Here is a 23,623-nt window from a genome sequence, read left to right as displayed (position 1 = left end):
TATCATATACAACTGTATAAACAATACATATACTGACCCGATCTATGCTTTATATATATAGATATATATATGTGTAGATTTACTGTCTTCTGAAAATAACTCAACACACAGCCATTAATGTCTAAATAGCTGGCAACATAAGTGAGTACACCCCACAGTGAACATGTCCAATTGTGCCTAAATGTGTCGTTGTCCCTCCCTGGTGTCATGTGTCAAGGTCCCAGGTGTAAATGGGGAGCAGGGCTGTTAAATTTGGTGTTTTTGGTACAATTCTCTCATACTGGCCACTGGATAGTCAACATGGCACCTCATGGCAAAGAACTCTCTGAGGATGTGAGAAATAGAATTGTTGCTCTCCACAAAGATGGCCTGGGCTATAAGAAGATTGCTAACACCCTGAAACTGAGCTACAGCATGGTGGCCAAGGTCATACAGCGGTTTTCCAGGACAGGTTCCACTCGGAACAGGCTTCGCCAGGGTCGACCAAAGAAGTTGAGTCCACGTGTTCGGCGTCATATCCAGAGGTTGGCTTTAAAAAATAGACACATAAGTGCTGCCAGCATTGCTGCAGAGGTTGAAGACGTGGGAGGTCAGCCTGTCAGTGCTCAGACCATACGCCGCACACTGCATCAACTCGGTCTGCATGGTCGTCATCCCAGAAGGAAGCTGACGCACAAGAAAGCCCGCAAACAGTTTGCTGAAGACAAGCAGTCCAAGAACATGGATTACTGGAATGCCCTTTGGTCTGACGAGACCAAGATAAACTTGTTTGGCTCAGATGGTGTCCAGCATGTGTGGCGGCGCCCTGGTGAGAAGTACCAAGACAACTGTATCTTGCCTACAGTCAAGCATGTTGGTGGTAGCATCATGGTCTTGGGCTGCATGAGTGTTGCCGGCACTGGGGAGCTGCAGTTCATTGAGGGAAACATGAATTCCAACATGTACTGTGACATTCTGAAACAGAGCATGATCCCCTCCCTTCGAAAACTGGATAACGAATCCAAACACATCCTCCAAGATGACAACTGCCTTGCTGAGGAAGCTGAAGGTAAAGGTGATGGACTAAACCCAATTGAGCACCTGTGGCACATCCTCAAGTGGAAGGTGGAGGAGTTCAAGATGTCTAACATCCACCAGCTCCGTGATGTCATCATGGAGGAGTGGAAGAGGATTCCTGTAGCAACCTGTGCAGCTCTGGTGAATTCCATGCCCAGGAGGGTTAAGGCAGTGCTGGATAATAATGGTGGTCACACAAAATATTGACACTTTGGGCACAATTTGGACATGTTCACTGTGGGGTGTACTCACTTATGTTGCCAGCTATTTAGACATTAATGACTGTGTGTTGAGTTATTTTCAGAAGACAGTAAATCTACACTGCTATACAAGTTGTACACTGACTACTCTAAGTTATATCCAAGTTTTATTTCTATAGTGTTGTCCCATGAAAAGATATAATAAAATATTTGCAGAAATGTGAGGGGTGTACTCACTTTTGTGATACACTGTATATATATATATATATATATATTAGGGCTGTCAAACGATTAAAATTTTTAATCGCGATTAATCTCAGAATTTCATATAGTTAATCGCGATTAATCGCATTAAAAAAAATCTGTGTAAATGTTATAGAAAACAAGGATTTTTAAGTGAAATGTTACAATTAAAATGGTGAACACATTTTATGCTAAATGTACTTATGTTAAAAACTGCTGGGACAAGAGAAAACTGTAAGGGAGTTTTATTCACTCACATACTAGGCAGTAAATGTCAGATTGTAGGTTAGAATTTCTCCATCAGCAAACATTGTAGATCAGCGGTGCTTTAGGTGGGATAAGGCGTAGTTATTGTATCAGACTTTTCTGTGGTTGTATCGTGACGATGGTTTGATGGACGTTTCTACACGAAGTGAGTGTGTTTTGACCCTTTGGGGCTTCCATAGTTCATGAACTAACGTGCTCGACTCAGCTTTCCGGTATTCGGTACAGAAGAAGAAGTTAATTAAGTGTAATAAAGTGTTCTGCTCCCGACAACTTGTGAATATAGCGTGTATTTATTTCTTTATTATGCAAGTGCATCACTACCACGATCGGTTACATTATGATAACAAACCGCAAATGAAAAACGGTGGCAAGTCCGACATTAAAACGTTTGTTCTACCAGTCAAGTGTCAACATGAACTAGAAATTGCGTTAATGGCACTAATTTTTTTAATCGCGTTAAATTGAGGTCGCGTTAATGCGTTATTATCGCGTTAACTTCGACAGCCCTAATATATATATATATATATATATATATATATATATATACAGTGAGGAAAATAAGTATTTGATCCCCTGCTGATTTTGTAAGTTTACCCCCTTACAAAGACTTGAACAGTCTATAATTTTTATGGAAGGTTTATTTTAACAGAGAGAGACAGAATATCAACAAAAAATCCAGAAAAAAAACATTAAATAAAAGTTATAAATTAATTTGTATTTAATTAAGGGAAATAAGTATTTGATCCCCTACCAACCAGCAAGAATTCTGACCCCCACAGACTGGTTATGTGCCCATGAGGCACACAAATTAGTCCTGTCCCTGTATAAAAGACTCAGAATCAGTTTCTTCCGTTCAAATCTCTCGACCACCATGGGCAAGACCAAAGAGCTATCAAAGGACGTCAGGGACAAGATTGTAGACCTGCACAAGGCTGGAATGGGCTACAAGACCATCAGCAAGAAGCTTGGTGAGAAAGAGACCACTGTTGGCACGATAATTCGAAAATGGAAGAAATACAAGATCACAATCAATCGCCCTCGCTCTGGAGCTCCATGCAAGATCTCACCTGGTGGGGTAAGAATGATTCTGAGAAAGGTGAGGTCAGCCCAGAATTACACGGGAGAAGCTTGTCAATGATCTCAAGGGAGCTGGGAGCAGAGAAATGCTGGATATGACCCCAAGAACACCATCCCCACTGGGCATTTCTCTGCCTCCAAACACGGCGAGTGGAGTTGATGCCAAAGAGCTCAATTTTGGTCTCATCTGACCATATCACATTCTCCCAAGCTTTCTCTGAATCATTCAGGTGTTCATTGGCAAACTTCAGACGGGCCTGTACATGATCCTTCTTGAGCAAAGGGACTTTGCGGGCACTGCAGGATCTCAATCCATTACGGCGAAGTGTGTTACTAATGGTTTTCTTGGTGACTGTGCTCCCAGCTCCCTTGAGATCATTGACAAGCTCCTCCCGTGTAATTCTGGGCTGACCTCACCTTTCTCAGAATCATTCTTACCCCACCAGGTGAGATCTTGTATGGAGCTCCAGAGCGAGAGTGATTGACTGTGATCTTGTATTTCTTCCATTTTCTAATTATCGCACCAACAGTGGTCTCTTTCTCACCAAGCTTCTTGCTGATGGTCTTGTAGCCCATTCCAGCCTTGTGCAGGTCTACAATCTTGTCCCTGACGTCCTTTGATAGCTCTTTGGTCTTGCCCATGGTGGTCGAGAGATTTGAATGGAAGAAACTGATTCTGTTACAGGTGTCTTTTATACAGAGACAGGACTAATTTGTGCACATAACCGGTCTGTGGGGGTCAGAATTCTTGCTGGTTGGTAGGGGATCAAATACTTATTTTCCCCACTGTATATATATATATATATACAGTGTATCACAAAAGTGAGTACACCCCTCACATTTCTGCAAATATTTTATTATATCTTTTCATGGGACAACACTATAGAAATAAAACTTGGATATAAGTTAGAGTAGTCAGTGTACAACTTGTATAGCAGTGTAGATTTACTGTCTTCTGAAAATAACTCAACACGCAGCCATTAATGTCTAAATGGCTGGCAACATAAGTGAGTACACCCCACAGTGAACATGTCCAAATTGTGCCCAAAGTGTCAATATTTTGTGTGACCACCATTATTATCCAGCACTGCCTTAACCCTCCTGGGCATGGAATTCACCAGAGCTGCACAGGTTGCTACTGGAATCCTCTTCCACTCCTCCATGATGACATCACGGAGCTGGTGGATGTTAGACACCTTGAACTCCTCCACCTTCCACTTGAGGATGCCCCACAGGTGCTCAATTGGGTTTAGTCCATCACCTTTACCTTCAGCTTCCTCAGCAAGGCAGTTGTCATCTTGGAGGTTGTGTTTGGGGTCGTTATCCTGTTGGAAAACTGCCATGAGGCCCAGTTTTCGAAGGGAGGGGATCATGCTCTGTTTCAGAATGTCACAGTACATGTTGGAATTCATGTTTCCCTCAATGAACTGCGGCTCCCCAGTGCCAGCAACACTCATGCAGCCCAAGACCATGATGCTACCACCACCATGCTTGACTGTAGGCAAGATACAGTAGTCTTGGTACTTCTCACCAGGGCGCCGCCACACATGCTGGACACCATCTGAACCAAAAAAGTTTATCTTGGTCTCGTCAGACCACAGGGCATTCCAGTAATCCATGTTCTTGGACTGCTTGTCTTCAGCAAACTGTTTGCGGGCTTTCTTGTGCGTCAGCTTCCTTCTGGGATGACGACCATGCAGACCGAGTTGATGCAGTGTGTGGTGTATGGTCTGAGCACTGACAGGCTGACCTCCCACGTCTTCAACCTCTGCAGCAATGCTGGCAGCTCTCATGTGTCTATTTTTTAAAGCCAACCTCTGGATATGACGCCGAACACGTGGACTCAACTTCTTTGGTCGACCCTGGTGAAGCCTGTTCCGAGTGGAACCTGTCCTGGAAAACCGCTGTATGACCTTGGCCACCATGCTGTAGCTCAGTTTCAGGGTGTTAGCAATCTTCTTATAGCCCAGGCCATCTTTGTGGAGAGCAACAATTCTATTTCTCACATCCTCAGAGAGTTCTTTGCCATGAGGTGCCATGTTGAATATCCAGTGGCCAGTATGAGAGAATTGTACCCAAAACACCAAATTTAACAGCCCTGCTCCCCATTTACACCTGGGACCTTGACACATGACACCAGGGAGGGACAACGACACATTTGGGCACATTTTGGACATGTTCACTGTGGGGTGTACTCACTTATGTTGCTGCTATTTAGACATTAATAGCTGTGTGTTGAGTTATTTTCAGAAGACAGTAAATCTACACTGCTATACAAGCTGTACACTGACTACTCTAAGTTATATCCAAGTTTCATGTCTATAGTGTTGTCCCATGAAAAGATATAATAAAATATTTGCAGAAATGTGAGTGGTGTACTCACTTTTGTGATACACTGTATATATATATACTGATTAGCCATAACTGATCAGTCCATCTATTTCTCTACATACTTTTTAGCCTGCTTTCACCCTGTTCTTCAATGGCTCTCCCAGGACCACCACAGAGCATGTATTATTTGGGTGGTGGATCATTCTCAGCACTGCAGTGACTCTGACATGGTGGTGGTGTGTTAGTGTGTGTTGTGCTGGTATGAGTGGATAAGACACAGCAATGCTGCTGGAGTTTTTAACTACCGTGTCCACTCACTGTTCACTCTATTAGACACTCCTACCAAGTTGGTTCACCTAGTGGATGTAAAGTCAGGGACGATCACTCAGCTATTGCTGCTGTTTGAGTTGGTCATCTTCTAGACCTTCATCAGTGGTCACAGGATGCTGCCCACAGAGCGCTGTTGGCTGGATATTTTAGGTTAGTGGACTATTCTCAGTCTAGCAGTGACAGTGAGGTGTTTAAAAACTCCAGCAGCGCTTCTGTGTCTGATCCACTCATACCAGCACAACACACACTAACACACCATGTCAGTGTCACTGCAGTGCTGAGAATGATCCACCACCCAAATAACACCTACTCTGTACTGATCCTGGGAGAGTCCTGACCATTGAAGAACAGCATTAAATGGGGCTAACAAAGCATGCAGAGAAACAGATGGACTACAGTCAGTAATTGTAGAACTACAAAGTGCTTCTATATGGTAAGTGGAGCTGATAAAATGAACAGTGAGTGTTGAAACAAGGAGGTGGTTTTAATGTTATGGCTGATCAGTGTATATGTATATATGTTTAATTAAAATAGAGACTTCTAGAGTTTTGTAGATTTATGCAGGTCTTTTGCTGCAATCATTGGGGTCTTCTACCTTCTTAAACATTTTACTTTTGTATGCTTTTGATGTGATGAGCTTGTGGATTTATTGTGGAATAAAGAACATAAAGGTCTATAGAAATGCTCTAACGTAGTTTTTTCTTTTAAAGTTCTTTGAAATTTGTTCAAATTAGGGACATGGCTTTTTTTACTTTTTCCAAACATTACTGTTAAATTATTAATTAATGTAATTAATAACAACAGTAACAATAGTACAATTTGTTAAGTTTATAAAAAGCCTGTAAAATATAAAACCAGTTGGTTGCATAACAGTGAATTAGTAAAAAGTCTTGGATCAGCTAGTTGGCCACAGTAATAGGTGTTTGGACAGAACATAAAGCATAGATCTGGTCAGTGTCTGTTTGCAGACCGTGTAGACACAATATTATGGGCCCTGGGGTCACTAAGATTACTTTTACAAATTTCAGTAATGACTGGCTTTCCAAAAACATTAGGGCAAAAGGACAGAGACAGAAGAACATACAAGAATATACATAAACAACAACAAACAACAACAGCAGTTGAGACTGGGACATGTTTACCTCTGTATTTGTAACATTTTACCATTTAACATTCTGTAATCTGATTGGAACTAACAACACCAAATGTTTTAAAATTTAAATTTTATCCCATTATAGCTTGAAGTAACACTTCGGCTGCTCAGTAGTCCAGGTTCTCTGTTGTCATATAGGATCACATGTTAAAAGTACCAAAAATGTCCTTCCAAGCATATATTGTCCCAGTTATTTTGGAATGTGTTGCAAGAATCACATTAGAAATGAAATAACGTTAAATATCATTGTGCTGTTAACAAGAGTTTACAGAACACTGCTTTTTGTTTTGATTTGCATTATACCTCTTTTTTAGTCTGTTGGGGTTGAATATTTTCACATCTGCCATGTTTTGGAATTGGGTTTGTAATATATTAAATATTGATTTTTACTCTGCACTCCTCATCCACTTTCTCATCTTTTAGATTTTTTTTCTCTCAACAATTCCAAAGCATTGCATTGCAAGTACTTCTAAAGAGATTATACAGACAGACAAGACAGGGATGCAAAATGAGGACAGTAATATGTTGAGTGTAATTTTTGTTGATATTTTTAAGATTGGTCAGTTTTACAGCATCTCACTTTTCTGTGATCTGTTTGCAATAGTAAAAATAAAAGGACACAAGAAGAGAACATACTTATCCTGAGATGAACGTCTACTTAATACTGAACACATGGCCAGAAGCACTTCTGGTCTGCAGAAGACATTGGCTTGGAAATCTTCCAGCTCAATTTCCTTTGTTGGCTCCTGAATCAGATACTCATAAAATAATAATGAAACAGTACTTATTCAGCCATAAATACGTCTAGTGCTTGCACTGCCTCAGTGACAATACTGATAAAACTGCTCCATCATGATTATCCTCATTCAGATACTTCTATTCCGTACAGATTTTTAAAATCAAAATGACTTATTTATATTGTGCCAAACTGACCTTTATTCCTAGAGCAGGAGACGAAAACAACAAACGAAGGACTAATACATTCAAGACAAATTCTAATTCCCAGAAAAGAACCGCCTGCCATAAATTAACATTTTAATTTAGAAAGCAATTTTGACGTGGCTTACTTTCCTTTTTCCTATCCCAATTTTAAAAGTGGACTTTGCAGCAATGATCATCAATCACTGCTTAAAAGGCAATGAAAGCACTTCTTTTCACATAGAATAAAGTGTATAATTGCAATTCCAATAATTTTGCACAATTACAGGAAAAATATATTTATTGCTTTACATAACCTATTCCAAAAAAAATCCACAACCACAGTTAAGAAAAAAACATGTCAATATTGCACATCAAAAGGGTTCTTGAGACTTGGGTTTTACTCACTTACTCCCTTTCTTAACCGCTTATCCAATCAGGGTCATTGGGCTTGCTGGAGTACACAGTAACACCCGCAGAGCAGACACACATACACACACACAGACTCATACACACACCCATTCACATATAGGGCAATTCAGTGTCTCTAATTAACCTAACTGCATGTTTTTGGACTGTGGGAGGAAACTGGAGCTCCCAGAGGAAACCCACACAGACACAGAGAGAACATGCAAACTCCACACAGAAAGGACCTGGACCGCCCCACCTGGGGATCGAACCCAGGACCTTCTTGTTGTGAGGCGACAGTGCTACCCACTTAGCCACCGTGCTGCCCGACTTGGGTTTTAATCTGCATTTATATTATTGTCTGTGAAGAGTTTGGTATGTTTTCCCCATTTTATTGGGACACCTTAAAAGTTTATTTAAGACAACCCAGACAGAAGCACAGACTTAATATCACACCTTAGGACAGAACATCAGGCTGACAAAACATTGCATTATTTTTCTAGCAACCATCAGTTCAGTTGTGGGCTATGCAGAAACTGTGATCTCTTTCATCTTAATAATTAACAATAATTGGGTATTATTAAATGTATTTATTTATTAGGATTTTAACGTCATGTTTTACGCACTTTGGTTACATTTATTACAAAATCAGTAGTTACTGGTTACACAAGATTCATCAGTTCACAAGTTTAATGTCAAACACAGTCATGGACAATATAGTATCTCCAATTCACCTCACTGGCATTTTTGGATTGTGGGAGGAAACTGGAGCTCCCAGAGGAAACCCACACAGACACAGAGAGAACATGCAAACTCCACACAGAAAGGACCCCAGACCGCCCCACCTGGGGATCAAACCCAGGACCTTCTTGCTGTGAGGCGACAGTGCTACCCACTTAGCCACTGTGGGGTATGATTAAATAATGTTTTCCTGTTTTGAAAATAATGTTTTTAAATAATGTTATTATTAAATAATGTAATAGTGTTTTTGGTATATATTTTTTTTCCAGCTATCGGTCTGCTATAAAGTCAACTTCAGATTAACATTTTTATTTGTTGTGCAGTCTTTCATTCATTTTAGTGGCAACATTCCCAATATTTTTACCCATTTGACCTCTGACCTACCAAATTCATGCAGAAGATGGACACTCTAAAATGCCCTTAAATGTGAGTAAATAAATGGGAGAGTGTGTGATGTCTCACAATTGATTGCCGCTCATTTCAGAATGCATGCCTGCATTGTCCTTGTTGTTTCTGGGTGGCCTCATCTTCGTCATCATCAACAACATCGTCAGCATTGTCATGGTCAGCAGGCATTACTTGTTAACATTGATATAACATTTCTATTAGCATCAACTAACATTTTTCGCCACAGTATCAGCCAGTGGCATAACTACAAGCTCATGGGCCCCAGTGCAAAAAATTTTTTGGGGCCCCCCTAGATGGATGGATGGATGGATAGATAGATGGATAGATAGAGTGCTGCTCGTCCGGCAAGGATGGTATGGGTCTCAATGCGTGCGGTTGTAGAGTTCACTTCAACTGTTTAGTCAGGACTTCAATGAGCGTTACAACACTTTAGACTGCCTAACTCCAGCACCCGTACTACCTATTGGGTTCAATGCTGGGGCCATACGGTGAGTCTCATATACAAAACTAACTAACTGCAGAACGTCCAAAAGCACGTATAAACCGGGTGCTGCATACTGATTGGCTAAGCTGAATGTCACTTACATATCGCCGCTACAATATAATATAATACGGACCTGTCGAATACAGCCAATGGGGCGCAGTGCAGTGGGGGGTTGAGTTCATGTCGTGGAGGGCCCCCCCAGCCATGGGCCCCAGTGCACCTGCCCCCCGGTAGTTACGCCCTTGGTATCAGCTATTGTCACTGTAGGTAACTTTCATTGGTGCTTTTGGATAGATAGTATAGCACTGTGTGTTCTAATTATCCTTTCATATCTAATGCTTTAGTGTAAACAGTGAAAAGCTAATGAAAATTAAGGTGGAATTCTAAAAATAACACACACACACAAATATTTTAGCTCCTTTTAATAAGTTACACAAAAAAAACCCAAAAAGTTATTTGAATCCGGAGTACAGTTAAATTTTTTCTTACCATTTAGAGCTTCTGTATAGCTTTATAACAGATTAAGCAAAATGAGCTCTGTGTGTGTGGTAAGTCCCAGACTCTTGACACAGACACTGTAGATCCTGGAATCCTTTTCTATGAGCTGTTCTGAAAAATATCCCCATACTTTAGACACATCTGCACACCAAGTATTAAAACAAATCAGCAGTCAGATGCATCAGCCAGAAGGAAAAAACATCACAATAAAAACAGAGAAAGTAGGTGAGAAACAAAGAGAGTGATAAAGTTCATTTTGTTCGGACTGAGGAATGCATCAAATTCTTCCCTACAGCACACTGGCTGCTGATCTGAATTTAAAATGAAAACCCAGGTTTGGAGTGATTGTAGTTGGTTTGACAAGAAGCATGCATAGATCCTACTCTGGAAGCAGATCAGTCATCCAGGAGTCCATCAAACGCCAACCACAATACCCAATCTGATTCATCTCACTACTGTGACATCCGTAAGCGTAGGTAAAGGATTTAGTAGATCTTCACAGAACTTAAGCAGCCGGTTAAGTAGCAGCCAGTAAAGTAGCCAAACAAGTGACTATTTAAATGAAATTTAAAATATTTATTGCCCATGTTGTGGATATGTTGATTGACATTGCATAGAAGGAATGAGTAACAATAATAAGGGCCAAGGAAGCACACCGCAAATCTCTGCTGTTTTATTTTATTCAAGTTTTGTCATTGTTGACTTAGAAGACAAGCAATATTAAAATTATGTTTTTACAATTATGTCTTGCGTAAGAGTGCGTAGACAACCAACCTAAACAATGCATAGTTTAAGGCTTTATATGCTTCAATATACTGTGGTACCTTGTAACTCGACACCCCCTTAACTTAAAATCTTTGAAACTTGACGCCCTTCATAGAGAAATTTGCACCCTTAAACTCGACGTGTGTAAGATGTTTTTTTTTTTTTTTATCTCCTACTCTCCCAATGTGTTTATTATTTCTTGTTTCTTATCCTGTCTTCCCGTCCTGTCCCCCCCCCCCCCCTCCCCCTTGTCATATTGAATGTTCTGGACTAATGGCTAATTTCGCTGTAATTGTACCTGTTGCAATTTATAGTGACAATAAAGACTACTACTACTAAAAAAAAAAAAAGTGTGTTACTTCAAATAAATGAGCATTAAAAAATCCCGAAAAAGTTCAATATTTGATAATGCTTCGCTATCATTGCAAAATAAAAGCACACGATAAACAGCAGCACTGTGACCCAGATCAACCACACAGCAGCATAAAATAATTGCAGCTGCTTACCTGAGCTTCTCTTCTTCAAATTGAGACCAAATGTATATCCGTGTTGTTCTATTAGGGATATAATCCACTTCTTTTTCTTCCTGGCGGCCACCTTGTATGTTTCCAGAATATTTCCAGAATATATAAATTCATTTCCAACTGTGTTGTCCACCTAACTAACCGAAACCGACTTCGGCTATCGCGGTAAAAAGCAGAAACTTGTGATTTGTTTACTAAGCTGTCACTTATACCTCTACAACCAATAAAGAGAGATTTATTGCCAGCTCATTTAAATGACACACATTGGAGAAATCCAAAAAATTAGTATACTATATTGCTTTAAATTAGACTGAGGAACAACTGTTTAGCAAAAGAAAGCAACTCCACATCTCTCTTCAATAATTTTTGCTTGATTAGATCTCTTATTTTGTTTGCCAGCTCTCTGGATTTGAAGTTTTTTGTTTGGCTTGACCAGTGGTGAATTATTTAACCTTTTCTCTTGTTTTCTTCACCCCCACTTCCCGACCTTTCCAAACACACATGCATGGTAATACCTTAAAACACCTTCTTGCAGTAATTGGTTCAATTTTGCTAGCCACCATAATTTTTTTCACTGGTTGTTGATTCTGGAGCAGTCATAAAGACCGGGGTTTTATTGTAAAGAGATTTAATAATGTAAAAAGAGAAACATTTTTAAAATGTTTCCTTTAATCATGAGGAAAAGGAAAAAAACACCACTGATGTCCTGGTGCACATTATTTAGACTGTAGTTGAATCTAGAGCAGTATATGCAATTGCTTGTGGCACAGAGGGACCATATTTCTTATGCTTAAAAGAATGTGTTTACTTTACAGTGCATTAAATAATAGTAACGCAAAATAAATGCAGGGTATATGCAGTTTACACTATGAAAATAGTGCCAATCTATTGCAGGGACACACAAACACATTAAATTAATCATATCTACAAAGAGTTTACAACTGCCAGTAAATCTTCCACATGCTTTTGGAAGGTGGTGAATACCTGGAGTACTTATAGGAAACCCAGACATGTAGTACCAGAGACAAGCATTCCAAAGATTTAAAGAGATTTTAGGTTGTTTAATAGATATTTTAGTAAAAATATGTGTGTACACCTCATTGTGCCATCAGAGGAACAATAAAACATATTTTATGTCATTTATAAAACACTGGTGAAATTTTTATGAAATATAAAAATACGGATTTAAGGAAAACTTACCAACTGAAATATCTTACTTTATATCTTTTATTTTAGTTTTGGAGGCACTATTTAAAGTTTTCATGTATTTATATTTTTTATTTTAGCATGTTTGTGTACATAAACTCATCTTTATTAGCCACTTTATCCTGATTGGGGCTATTGTGCTCAATGGCTGCATGCCAGGAGGGAATATACAAGGTGCCAATCCACAATCACACACTTACTTAAATACATACTTACATCTATAAGAATTTAAGGGCAGCCAATCAGCTACATTTTTTAAAGAAGGAAAGCAGAATACACAAAAGAAACCCACACAAACACAGACGCGATGTAAGAAATCTCACATAAACACTACCTACATGTGAGGTTCAAACCCAGGCATGGCTGGATTACTGACCGTGCCAGCACCCAGGGGCCGTCGAGGTTAGGGGGTCCTGAGGGGGGGCTCCGGGGGCCCCAGCCATGCCTTTGGGGGCCTCCAGACTTCTACAGAAGTCGTTCAACATGGGCCCTTGATCCTCTAGGGACCTAGAAATTGCCAGGCAAGCCACCGCACACCACCAGAGGGGAGGGGGCGTGGCGGAAGCAGTGCCTGTAAGTTGCAACCTGGAGCCGGTTCACCAAGGGGAGGGGGGCGTGGCGCAAGGGACGCAGAGATGAAGTGCCTTTCAATACATTGTAGGCTGGGGCAACTCAATATTTTGAACACTTTTAAAGGGTGCCGTGACTGAGTAAAAGTTGAGAAACTCTGGTTTAATGTATTAATCTATTTATGTTTTTGGAGGGGGCCCTGGGCAACTCTTTGCCCAGGGGCCCAGACTATCCTTAATCCGTCCTTGAACCCAGGACTCATTTTTTTTATTTAAATTTTGTTTACTATAATAATCCTTTCTCACACATACACGAACATCGCATTTTGATAGAGCTTATAAAAATCTCTTCCAGGTTCTAATTCCATTATAAATTCTTTCCTAAACCTATAATTAAAATGATTAGTTTAGATGTTTATTTTATGTTCTGTTCTCTGCTTTCATGTCAGTCCAAAGCCTGTTTTACTACACTGTGTGAAACCAAAGAGAGGATTGGGTTTAATGGATAGAAAGATTTTCCACTGTGTGGGCAGTAGAGTTAAGCAGGGGGCAGAAGGTAATGATTGGCTAATGAACTTCACAGGCTGTGGGGTTTGAACTACAAAAAAAATGGGGCTCACTGCATCCCTGCTGTATATGTTTGAAGACTATGTGAAGGATCTTATTCATTCATATGCTCACTTGGATTTTAGGATTATTATAACACAAAAAGATAATCAACAGTGATATTTGCAAACTGGCTGCATGTGTGTTTCTACAATCACTGTCCATTTCATCAGCTCCATTTACCATAGAGGAGCACTATGTAGTTCTACAATTACTGACTGTAGTCCATCTGTTTCTCTGCATGCTTTGTTAGCCTCCTTTCATGCTGTTCTTCAATGGTCAGGACCCCCACAGGACCACTACAGAGTAGGTATTATTAGGGTGGTGGATCATTCTCAGCACTGCAGTGACACTGACATGGTGGTGGTGTGTTAGTGTGTGTTGTGCTGGTAGAAGTGGATAAGACACAGCAATGCTGATGGAGTTTTTAGACACCTCAATGTCACTGCTGGACTGAAAATAGTCCACCAACCAAAAATATCCAGCCGACAGCGCCCTGTGGGCAGCGTCCTGTGACCACTGATGAAGGTCTAGAAGATGACCACCTCAAACAGCAGCAATAGATCAGTGATCGTCTCTGACTTTATGTCAACAAGGTGGACCAACTAGGTAAGAGTGCCTAAAAGAGTGGACAGTGAGTGGACACAGTATTTAAAAACTCCAGCAGCGCTGCTGTGTCTGATCCACTCATACCAGCACAACTCACACTAACACACCACCACCATGTCAGTGTCACTGCAGTGCTGAGAATGATCCACCACCTAAATAATACCTACTCTGTGGTGGTCCTGTGGGGGTCCTGACCATTGAAGAACATGGTAAAGCAGGCTAAAAAAAGTATGTAGAGAAATAGATGGAGTGCATTCAGTAATTGTAGAACTATATAGTTCTTCTATGGAGCTGATAAAATGGACAGTGAGTGTAGAAACAAGGAGGAGTTTTTAATGTTTTGGCTGGTCAGTGTATGTACTGTTTGACTTATAATTCACAGATGGACTGTCAGTGAAATGGTCAGTAAAAGTCACATTGTTTTTGGGTCTGTGTTTGCCATTAGCAGCAACCTTGTGATTTATGTATTAGCTATTGCTATGGTGAACATTTCATAATTTCTTACAGTTCTTACAGTAGATTCTCTTGGCAAGAAGTGTAAACTCTTTTGAAACCTCTGAGGAGACCTTTGAGGTTTCTCTGTTTCAAACAGAGGCATCTATTTCTATGATTTTTCCAGCTTGTCAAACCCCTTTTTGTAAAACAAGACCACACAAAGTGCACAGCACTCCACCTAGGCATTCGATTTCTCAGTTGCCAAATGGATTTGGCAAGGTTCAAGCACAGAGAGCTTTACACACTTTAACAACTTTAAATATTACACTTCATGAAAAATTAAATACAGGCGGTGAATAAAACAAAGGAGATCTGTAACAATGTATTAATATCAGGAAGCAAATAAGAGGTAGAGCCACCTTTTGCCGCCTTATTTGTCTTTAAGTCCTTAATGGTTTGTGGTGGGATGTTGAACAATTTATCGAGAAAATAAAGGGTTCTAAATAAAGGTTCAAAATTAATACATTTGGAGGCGGCACGGTGGCTAAGTGGGTAGCACTGTCACCTCACAGCAAGAAGGTCCTGGGTTTGATCTCCAGGTGGTGCAGTCTGTGTCCTTTCTGTGCAGAGTTTGCATGTTCTCCCCGTTTCTGCGTGGGTTTACTCCGGGTGCTCCAGTTTCCTCCTACAGTCCAAAGACATGCAAGTGAGGTAAATTGGAGATACAAAATTGTCCGTGACTGTGTTCGATATAACCGTGTGAACTGATGAATCTTGTGTAATGAGTAACTAACGTTCCTGTCATGAATGTAACCAAAGTGTAAAAACATGACGTTAAAATCCTATTATAAAACGGATAGTTCCGGTCCCAACATCTGATTGGCTAAGCCGCGTTCGAAGCCGTTGTAAAATCCCCGATAAACGCACACCTATGACCACCTCACATCATTCCATATTAATACGCCACTGAAAAGAAAAAGTTAATGTTATGTTCGCCCTCATGTTGCCTAGCAACACTGTTAATCGAACTACCTTGCGTTGCGGAAGAAAGCTTTATTGTAAGTTTATACACAATAAATACATTTATGAATTAAACATTGTTGTATGTATTGTATTTTATGTTGACCGCCGTTTTATAAAAGCAATAAGCCACTCGAGACCGTGCGTTACTGTTATGATTTTAGCACGGGAAAGAAGTTTTAGGCGGGAAAGAAGTTTTAGGTTTTAGGCCAAAAACGTCATTCCCCGTGCTAAAATCACAGTAACGCACGGCCTCTCGTGGCTTATTGCTTTAATAAACAAACAAACAAATACATTTGGAGGCCATAAAAGGTTCCTGACTTCATCCTGACGTTCATTTAACCACTGACTTATTTTACCAGTATTTATGATACTAAATTATTATAAAAATAGAAACAACATCAGCACCATAAGATTCATCTGATCCAAAAAACACCTCAATTGTTGTTATTTGAACACAGGTATAGAGTGGCTGCCCCGACTTCACTTAGCAATAGTCAGTAGATATTGTTGATGTAAGGCTTATTCTGGTTTACCTTAATGTTAAATATGTACAGATTTAGGAAATATGTTGACAAGAAAAAGCTGGCTCCTCCATCTATATTACACTTCTGCCTAGCTTCTGGTACATATTTTCTCCATCAATACAACTTACACATCTTCACAATATAGCTTTAAGAGTTAAAAAAAGACAGGTTTTTATTTGGCAGCCCTTATAAACTACAGCTTTATGTTATAAATTATGGGTTCAGTTGATTGGATCTTAGAATTTGTTACTTGTTTGTACACCGATCAGCCATAACATGAAAAACCACCTCCTTGTTTCTACACTCACTGTCCATTTTATCAGCTTCACTTACCATATAGAAGCACTTTGTAATTCTACAATTACTGACTGTAGTCCATCTTTTTCTCTGCATGCTTTTTTTTAAGCCTGCTTTCACCATGTTCTTCAATGGTCAGGACCCCCACAGGACCCCCACAGAGCAGATATTATTTAGGTGGTGGATCATTCTCAGCACTGCAGTTACAATGACATGGTGATGGTGTATTAGTGTGTGTTGTGCTGGTATGAGTGGATCAGACCAGGCATTTCCACTCACTGTCCACTCTATTAGACACGCCTACCTAGTTGGTCCACCTTGTAGACGTAAAGTCAGAGATGATTGCTCATCTATTGCTGCTGTTTGACTTGGTCATCTTCTAGACCAGGGGTATTCAACTAAAATTTGAAGAGGTCCAGTTAGATAAAATTTCTTGAAGCAAAGGTCCGGAATGTTTAACTACAGTATATACAGTATATACAGTGTATCACAAAAGTGAGTACACCCCTCACATTTCTGCAAATATTTCATTATATCTTTTCATGGGACAACACTATAGACATGAAACTTGGATATAACTTAGAGTAGTCAGTGTACAACTTGTATAGCAGTGTAGATTTACTGTCTTCTGAAAATAACTCAACACACAGCCATTAATGTCTAAATAGCTGGCAACATAAGTGAGTACACCCCACAGTGAACATGTCCAAATTGTGCCCAAATGTGTCGTTGTCCCTCCCTGGTGTAATGTGTCAAGGTCCCAGGTGTAAATGGGGAGCAGGGCTGTTAAATTTGGTGTTTTGGGTACAATTCTCTCATACTGGCCACTGGATATTCAACATGGCACCTCATGGCAAAGAACTCTCTGAGGATGTGAGAAATAGAATTGTTGCTCTCCACAAAGATGGCCTGGGCTATAAGAAGATTGCTAACACCCTGAAACTGAGCTACAGCATGGTGGCCAAGGTCATACAGCGGTTTTCCAGGACAGGTTCCACTCGGAACAGGCTTCGCCAGGGTCGACCAAAGAAGTTGAGTCCACGTGTTCGGCTTTAAAAAATAGACACATGAGTGCTGCCAGCATTGCTGCAGAGGTTGAAGACGTGGGAGGTCAGCCTGTCAGTGCTCAGACCATACGCCGCACACTGCATCAACTCGGTCTGCATGGTCGTCATCCCAGAAGGAAGCTGACGCACAAGAAAGCCCGCAAACAGTTTGCTGAAGACAAGCAGTCCAAGAACATGGATTACTGGAATGCCCTGTGGTCTGACGAGACCAAGATAAACTTGTTTGGCTCAGATGGTGTCCAGCATGTGTGGCGGCGCCCTGGTGAGAAGTACCAAGACAACTGTATCTTGCCTACAGTCAAGCATGGTGGTGGTAGCATCATGGTCTTGGGCTGCATGAGTGTTGCTGGCACTGGGGAGCTGCAGTTCATTGAGGGAAACATGAATTCCAACATGTACTGTGACATTCTGAAACAGAGCATGATCCCCTCCCTTCGAAAACTGGGCCTCATGGCAGTTTTCCAACAGGATAACGACCCCAAACACAACCTCCAAGATGACAACTGCCTTGCTGAGGAAGCTGAAGGTAAAAGTGATGGACTAAACCCAATTGAGCACCTGTGGCGCATCCTCAAGTGGAAGGTGGAGGAGTTCAAGGTGTCTAACATCCACCAGCTCCGTGATGTCATCATGGAGGAGTGGAAGAGGATTCCAGTAGCAACCTGTGCAGCTCTGGTGAATTCCATGCCCAGGAGGGTTAAGGCAGTGCTGGATAATAATGGTGGTCACACAAAATATTGACACTTTGGGCACAATTTGGACATGTTCACTGTGGGGTGTACTCACTTATGTTGCCAGCCATTTAGACATTAATGGCTGTGTGTTGAGTTATTTTCAGAAGACAGTAAATCTACACTGCTATACAAGTTGTACACTGACTACTCTAAGTTATATCCAAGTTTTAGTTCTATAGTGTTGTCCCATGAAAAGATATAATAAAATATTTGCAGAAATGTGAGGGGTGTACTCACTTTTGTGATACACTGTATATATATATATATATATATATATATATATATATATAGCATTTAGCGGACACTTTTATCCAAAGCGACTTACACAATGAGCAACTGAGGGTTAAGGGCCTTACTCAGGGACCCAACAGTGGCAACTTGGTGGTGGTGGGGCTTGAACCGGCAACCTTCTGTTTATTAGTCCAGTACCTTAACCACTGAGCTATCACTGCATAACATATAATATATATATTGATATATATTATATATAAGTAGCCTAGTAGTTGTATCAACATCTGCATGTAATCAATAACTGACTGTCAAATCAGATGTCTGTTTGTTTATTAGGATTATAACGTCATGTTTTACACTTTGGTTACATTCATGACAGGAACGGTAGTTATTCATTACACAAGACTCATCAGTTCACAAGTTTATATCCAACACAGTCATGGACAATTTAGTGTCTCCAATTCACCTCACTTGCATGTCTTTGTACTGTGGGAGGAAACCGGAGCACCGAAGTAAACCCATGCAGACACGGGGAGAACATGCAAACTCCACACAGAGAGGACCCGGACCACCCCACCTTATCAAACCTTTCTCTTATCAAATTAGGAGAAAATAAAAATAAATTGTGCTCCAGTGGGAAGTAAGAACAGAGATGAGTCTCTCCATCACGAATTAAATGCTGTATTTTCGCTGTACACGTTTCTTTTTTGGAGAGCGCCATTTGTCTCCTGTCTCACTCGTCTTTTCTCAACTTTCTCCTGCACGTTCACTATCTTTCTTTTTCTTTCCACCGTCTTTTCACATGTAACTCGCCTCTAACTCTCTCATCTGTAGAGTTGTAGTGTTTACCGACTGGAATGCACAGACTTGATTGGCTGAGTGGTGTCACGTGATCTCTGATGTCTGTGCGTTTTCTCATCCACTAAACCGCTACCGTAAATGGTACAGAAGCTGCGCCGGTTAAAATAGAAGCGCTCCGTCAGGTTTCAAATCATAACTTTCTGTTTTGGCTGGAGGTCCGGGTCCGTATGGGACAGCTTCTGGGTCCGGACCCGGACCGCGGTCCGCCTGTTAGTGACCTCTGTTCTAGACCTTCATTAGTGATCACGGGAAGCTGCCCATGGGGTGCTGTTGTCTGGATATTTTTGGTTGGTGGACTATTCTCAGTCCAGCACAACACACAATAACACGCCACCTCCATGTCAGTGTCACTGCAGGGCTGAGAATGATCCACCATCCAAATTATATCTGCTCTGTGGTGGTCCTCTGTGGGTCCTAAGCATTGAAGAACAGCATGAAGGGGGGCTAACGAAGCATACAGAGAAACATATGGACTACAGTCAGTAATTGTAGAACTACAAATTGCTTCTATATGGTAAGTGGAGCTGATAAAGTGGACAGTGAGTGTAGAAACAAGGAGGTGGTTTTAATGTTATGGCTGATCAGTGTATTTAATCTAAGGATTATAGACACTTCTTTCATGTTATCACTATTTCAAGTATCTCCTAATCCTGCTACTTCTCCCTCTATAAACATGTCATGATCTGCACAGGCAGTTTTAGAAGGAAGTCTTTTATTAGGCATTTTGTTTTACTTTCCTGCAGGCGGCAGACTAAATAAACTCGACCTGAGATTTATTTCATGTTCCTTTCTGCAGCATGGCATCCAACAATCACACACTGTTGTGGGTTCACCAGGAGAAAAGAATCTCAATCATAACAATGGGCTTAGATACAGCAGGAGAAACAATCACCCAGGAAACTACAGGCTAAATTGCTAAAGCAAGCAGTGACTGGGTTAAAAAGGAAAAGTGTAACATATTTTATCATGCCACTGAAAGAGTAAAAGAAGGTACTGTTGATTTAGTCTTTGCTTTAGTATTTTTATTCATTCTCCCAAGAGACTGGTTTAAATACTCTGTGCTCCACTCCTGAGGATTCCAAAGTAAACATAAGTCTCACAGTGAATGACCCTTGCTCCAAATCTTCAACCACGATTGAGAGAGAATAAGTAAAAATGAAGTAAATGTGATAGCAAGTAGTGGGGAGAGAAAATTGCATGGATTTAGTACATGGAACGTAAAATGTAAGAAGGAGTAATTTTTGTAGAGTTAAACATGGTAAAAAGACCTGTGGTTTTAGACACGATTCCCTCCCGCAGGTAAAGCTATCCTATTATTGTAGAATAGTCAATTATCTAACCTGTCTAATTTGTCGAACCTGTCATGCTCTTAAAATACAGTTTATTGCTGCTAACAGCGACCCTACCACGTAAATGTATCAAGCCAAAAAAACATCAGGCTGTTTATACCACATATGCCAAAAACCGATCCAGGTGTTGCATGACTTAAACCATTAGAAAATGCATTTTAACAGTTCCAGGGTCCAATGGTGATGTGCTTTATAACACTTCACTGACATTTGGCAGTGCGCATGATGGCCACAGTTTGACTGCTTGGCCATGAAAACACTAGTTCCTGACAAAGCTTCTAGAGGCAGTTTGCAATTGCTCTTTCCCAGGATGGGTCATTTTAACACACTGCTTTAACACTCAAAGGATTGAGTTTTGCTTGTGGCTCCTAGATATTTTCTAGCTTTAGGGGGACTTGTTAAAAAGGCAGTATCAAGACTGCCTAATTTCATGCACATCTTACACATTCACTACATTATAATGCTGATCAAAAGTCTTAATCGCTACGAACTTTTAAAAAAGTGATTGCCTTATGGCTAAGGTACCAAGCTATTAATCAACAGGTTGTAACTTGTATTCCAGTGCTGCCAAGCTGCTACTCTTGGGTATTTGAGTAATTTGATTGCATGTTAATTAGTTAAATTAGTTGTAAGTCAAGCATCTATTAAAGGCAAAATAACTACACTAGCCTAAGAGTCTATAAAAAGATGAAACCAAATGTAACTACCCAAAATCATTTTAGTTATAACCTTTTCATTTTAGTTATAACCTCTTCATGTGCCTTTTATTTGATTAAAATGAACTGTCTCCATAAACTTAAAACCCCAAATTCTTTCCAAGTGACATGGCTAACTCTTTAGAGCAACAGTACATTTCATGGTAAATTGAGCTATTGCCGTGTTAGTGATGAAAATGTCTTTTCAAGTTGTTGGAAGCACTTGAAAGAATCTAAAAATGAATTTTCAAGGCTAAAGCACAGTGTGTTGCCACATTATGTAATACTGGTTCTTTTCCTTGAAACATCTAGGTTAAAAACTGGTATGTTTGGGGGGGGGGGGGGGGCAGTTTAGATTCCCATAATTAATTAATCTGAATTCACCAGGCTAAAATAACAATTATTGTACAACTGCTGCTGAACAATTGCTTACTATGTTGGTTTGTTTTAAACTGGCATATTTGCCCAATGAAAATGTGCTTCACCACTTAAAATAATAATAGAATACAATGAGCAAATGTGACCAGCTAAAAAAAGCCTTAAGGGCCTTGCTCAGGGGCCTCTACAATGGCAAATTGGCTGCAGTGGGGATTGAACCGGCAACCCTCTGAATGCTACTCCAGTACCTTAATCATTGCTGAGCTACCACTGCCCTGTTCAAAAGCTGTAAAATATGAGTTTTATATAAAAGCATATTTCTTAAGCATATTTTTGATGATCCAAGACGAAACCTTTAATGATTATCTGTCACATTAGATTTATTTTATTGCTGTTAACCTGAGGAATTGTAAGTTTGTTCTCACTCACATCTGTGAACCTCTTCTCCAATAAATAAGTTATTTATTCCCACCTCAGTGTCTCTGAGCCATCTTTTAACAAGCTGTACTGTCTGTTTTCTGCTAGTGTCTGTTCCTGTACGTCTCGCTTTTTAATCTTCAAAGCAAACCCGGATTGATTTGTGCTACAAATTAACCCAAGTTCATCTTGAAGTTATTTTGGCAGTATTATAACCATCATCTCAACTCAATATAATGTAGCAGTATGATTTTAATGTTATACCATTCTGATCATCCTACTACTGGAAATAAGGATATCAGTATCCAGCGCCTATAAAACTACTGACAGCATTCACAGCTTTCGGTGTGTGTGTGTGTGTGTGTGCGCGCGTGTGGTGAGGGGCTACTGTGGTGGGGCGGAACAGACTGAACCTTGGAGAAAACGGGAGGGCGGAACAGATGGGAAGTAAAAGTTTAGTTGTACATGGTTTTACAAGAACTATTTTACACTGGTATCCATACTTTAATATGTCACTCCTATTTTCTTTGTACACCATCATGCTGTCCTCCTAGCTGCACACCATGGCCACTTGTCTCTTTTTTAAGCTAAAGGAGGCAGTCATTATAAGCATTAGTTATGGAGTTTTTATTTTTCATACATCTCTGTACATAAGGGCTCTACAAATATTTATGCAGAGTTACCTAGGTAACACAATTTTACCTGGTTAACTATAGGTTATTCAGATTGGACATATGGACATACATTGCAAATTTTCCCCTGTGGGATAGGAAAATGCTCTTATGTTAAATTGTTACATTAAACTGTAACGATAGGCTGCGGCACATGTATTTTATGACCAATAATATGATGATATGGTTCATGGTAAGACACCATGATCCATATCATCATCTTATTGCTCATAAAATGATCAATATTATTAGGGCTGGCTCGATACCACTTTTTATGTCCGATACCGATACTGCAAATTGAGTATCTGCAGATACCGATACCAATCTGATACCGTCATTTCTCCTCCTAAACAACTAAGCAGTAATAATACAGGTCTCAATGCACCATGGTTAAACTAGCTATCATAATAAAAATTCTCAGACTGTGAAACAAATATTCTAAAGGAATAAATACAGAACCTACAACATCACACTTATACAAAACCACTGTTTTTATTTTCACTTTTACACACACAACATTTAGCAGCATTTTTGGTTTCACTTACGTT

The sequence above is a fragment of the Trichomycterus rosablanca genome, chromosome 4 (assembly GCF_030014385.1).
Source record: "Trichomycterus rosablanca isolate fTriRos1 chromosome 4, fTriRos1.hap1, whole genome shotgun sequence".
In the NCBI taxonomy this organism is placed as follows: Eukaryota; Metazoa; Chordata; class Actinopteri; order Siluriformes; family Trichomycteridae; genus Trichomycterus; species Trichomycterus rosablanca.
This window is presented reverse-complemented; position numbering follows the sequence as displayed.